The sequence below is a fragment of the Papaver somniferum genome, unplaced genomic scaffold (assembly GCF_003573695.1).
Source record: "Papaver somniferum cultivar HN1 unplaced genomic scaffold, ASM357369v1 unplaced-scaffold_125, whole genome shotgun sequence".
Taxonomy (NCBI): Eukaryota; Viridiplantae; Streptophyta; class Magnoliopsida; order Ranunculales; family Papaveraceae; genus Papaver; species Papaver somniferum.
Window position 1 is genome coordinate 12,717,960 of NW_020621603.1, and position 4,181 is coordinate 12,722,140.

Consider the following 4,181-nt stretch of genomic DNA (forward strand, 5'->3'; position numbering starts at 1 on the left):
GAAGACGAGGAAAGACAACAACCTCATCTTGGAGCTCAGCCTCCGCAAAGGCATCATTGATGTAATCAATGGCAGAATGCTCGAGCTACACCTTCATTTGAGAAGCTCGCGCCTCCAAGTTCGAAGCCGATTTCTGGTGGAACTCTCAGATCTGAGCATTAAGATATTCATTAGCTTGCTGAAGTGCCTCAGCTTTAAACTTAGCAGCGAAATCAAACTGGCGAGATATTTCCAACTGGGATATCTGACCCTCAAGGTTGCTAATCTTGGCATTTGCACCCATCAACTGCTCTTGGAGACCTGCGGATATGAAGGTTATCCGCAACGAGAAAAAGCAGCTAAAGATACAAAGGATGATACAAAAAAATATATAGTAATCATCCTAAGCTACCTCCGGCATGTCTAAGGGACTCTTCTAAACTATGTTGAGCCTCAGCAAGATCCACCTTAGCCGCATCAAGGTCTTCTACAAGGGTATCCCTTTCCGTCCGAAGATCATCAACATCTATCCGGAGCGAAGCATTCTCAGAGGATAAAGCTTGGTACACATTCTCTAACTCTTCAAACCCTTTTACTAAAGATGCATGAGACATGGAAGAAGGCACGGAGCTGGCATCAACAAGTTTGTTCTTAAGAGAACATACCTCGGAAGTTAATACATTGCGCTCCGCACTAACCTTAGCTAAGGAGGCACAAGCATCTTCAAAATCGGCGTGATATTTCTTACGAATAATTTCTTGGGCTGAGAGATGCCTCTCAACTAAAGCAATATCCTCCTTTTGCTTTAAAATGAGACTCTCCTTCCATCTAAGGGATCGTTACACTCCTTACGAAGCGAAGCCATCTGCTTCATTAAGTCTGCATTATGGGCGGACTCAAGGGAAAGTTGGGCCCTTATTTTGAACAGTTACGTTCATCAGCCTATCCGACTTCTTTTGATAATACCAAACGTCGGAGGTTATCTTGGACACTTGATCTTGGAGATATCTAAGTTCACTAGAACTACCGACTGGCAGACGAAGGTTGTCTTAGGACTACGCAACCAGAAAATAAAGAAACAAGCTAAGGAGAAGAAGAAACAAACCTATGGATTTAGAAGATTCAACATCTAAGGAAGTATCACCAGCTTTGCGACCCTTCTCGGCAACCTTTGCGGCATTATTAGCTCTCTCAAGAGCCAACAAACAAGCTTTCAGAAACCTCTGAGTTTTCCTCAGGTCATACTCCAACAAATATATCTTAGCAGCAGAAGTAGCATCACTTGACGAAGGCTGCTGAGCGACAGCAAGAGCATACTCTTGGCGAGCACGTTCCAACAGGGCACTCAAATGAGTGCACTTAGCCCGATAAACCTTGAATAAGGTATAACAAACATCGATCTGCTTGCAAAGATGCAAACAAAGCAATATAAGGGCGGACGGAGGATCAAATTAAGAAGAAAAGAAAAAAAGTAAGAATCACTTACTGAGAACGCTGAAAGACGAGGAAGGAAATTGGCGTAGGTATCCATGAAAGCCTCTATCTCTTGAATGCTACCCCTACGGATCTCACCAAAGCTCTGACTGGAGCGGAGACAATCAGGGTCAAAGAACAAGTCTTTGGAAGCACGATACTGGGCAGATAACACGTTCAGCTGCGAAGCTATCTCAAAAGAACTACCAAGATGGTGATGATCAACTCCTACAGAAAATGGACCCTTGGAATCCCGCAGGATGGCCTCAAGAATAATGTCATCAGAACTACTTAAACTCAAGCTCTCCGGCAACCTACCCTGGCTAGATTCAGCAGTAACACCCACGTTTGTTTGCACACGAGCAAGGGGAACGACTGCTGAACCCTCACCACGACGAAGGGATGGCATGGTGGAAGATCTAAGAACAGAAAGAGGAGCTTGAGAGCCTCCCAGATCCATGTCACCGGCAGAAGGAAGATTACCCAGTACGGTCCAATCTGGTGACGAAGGCGGAGGTCCAACAGCTTTGCTAACAGGGGTAGTAGAGACAGACTGAGCGCTCCCTAGTGAAGCAGGAACAGCATTGAAGGAGAAGCTGGCTAGTGAAATCTCAACCTTCTTCTTTTGATGAGAATCTGAGCTACCGGACCTCGCCATAGGGGAAACGACCTTAGAAAACGAACTTCTAGATTGAAGAGAGTTAGCAGGATACGAAGGCAGACTCTTAGAAGCCACAACAGCAGCTCTAGCAGTAGCATAAATAGCGGGTAAAGCCTTGCTAGGAGCAGAAAACGAAGGCATCTTCAAAGACAGCGTAGGTGCAGGAGCTTGAACACTAACAGGCTCGATCAGCTGAGCACCAACACCAACAAGAAGGTTCTCACCCTCAACAGAAGCAGCTCGGACTGGGCTATGGTTATCCTTGGAGAAATCCTCTTCAATATCATCTAAATGAGGACTAAGGCCAGGATCCTCGATATACTCCATGTCTTCGTCACCTGGTCCCTCACCAGTAGCCTTAGGATCATCATCCAAAGCATCCAGATCAATCACGGTCTTCAACTTACCCTTCCTCTGGGAAGACTGCAAAGAAACACATGCGTCAACAAAGAATCATAGGCAAGGTACCAAGGAATATACAAGCACAAAGGTATGGTAATGATCCTTAACTCCGCAGGAGTTTCGACCAAAGCCTTCCTCTTCCTAGTCCTTGTGGCCACAGAATTGCCAGCAGAGCCTGGAGCAGTCCCAGCAAAAGAAGCACGGGCAGACTGCAAAAAAAAATCATCAGAATGAAGATATCAAAGTAGACGAAGGTATCAAAGTTAACGAAGACATCAAAACAGATAAAGGTATCTAAGCAAAACGAAGATATTAACAACAAAGGTACCTCGTGAGAAGCAGCATGATTAAAAATTCAAGGCCGATACCCATCATACTTCTCAGGCAAAGAACAAGCCGAACGAGGGACTGAAAGATCCGCAATGGTGAAACCATAAGCCCAAGGACCAACCACACGAAGAGGAGTACGATCCCAATGATCATCGTGATCAAGACGAATGCGATCATACTTTGGCAAAGGCAGCCTAGAAGAATAGGGGATGGTAGTCAAACCAGTCTTATCAATCTCCTCCAGCAAGCGAAGGCTATTACCTTCCCTAATCTGCCTAGCAGTAACGTGGATGCGACGAGGGCCAACAATCCTATGAAGAAGATTAATCTTCTGAATAGTATCAGCATACGTAACATTGAAGTTGGCAGGGGTATAATCCTCCCGCTTAGATCTCCCCTCAACAAAGGGATCATAAGACTCCAAGGTTGTTTTGCCCTTGCTACGGTACCAGCTTTCACGAGGGCACGCTAGTAATTACCAGTATACTGGTAAACTCCCCGGACCTGAGTCTTATTTTCCGGGTCATCCCAGGCGGACAATATGTCATAATATAAAGGATCCTTTCTACTATACAAAGGAAGAAGCATACCTGCGGCCAGTTGGCCAACGCTAATCAAAATATTATTCTCATCGTAAGGAAAATCTCGAATGAGAGACTCGGTGAGAACGTCAGGGCCATTAACAAAGGAAATCTCAAACTTGTGAAGGCGAAAAGACTTGGTAATCTCAGCAATAGACAGATGAGCAAAGCTGTCCTTGTCACGCAGTTGGAGCCTCTGAATATCATAGTGAGGAGGAGGAGGTGGAATTTACTCAATAAAAAACTCTTCATCATCAGGGTCCGCAGCCTCCTCAGCGGCCGTAGGCACCTCAGAATCCTCAGGAGGAGGAGATGGCGTAGAATCAGGATGATCCGTTCGCGAAGGAGGATCAGTCGACGAAGATATCTTTGGACCCTTGCGCGTAGGTTTCTTCATAAGCCTCATAATGCCTAACACTAACAGGAAGAACATCTCCATCAACAATGGCAGAAGAAAATTGCAGTTCATTCAAAAGCGAATTAGGAGCAAAAAATGATGTACTTTTGAGTATGGGTTTTACTTAACCAACCAAAGGGGACAGTTTGGACACATCATGGGGAAAAATCAAGGACCATTATTCACATAGTCGAAGTTGCAGACGAAGAACAATCATGGAGAAATCACCATCAACGGTCAAAATGGAACAAAACCCAAGTTCCCATACAGTACGAGCAAGTAAAAAAGAACAAAAGTTCTCACATGCAAGTATAACATCAACATCAGTAATCCCCTAGTCAAAGAAAGAGACACAGGG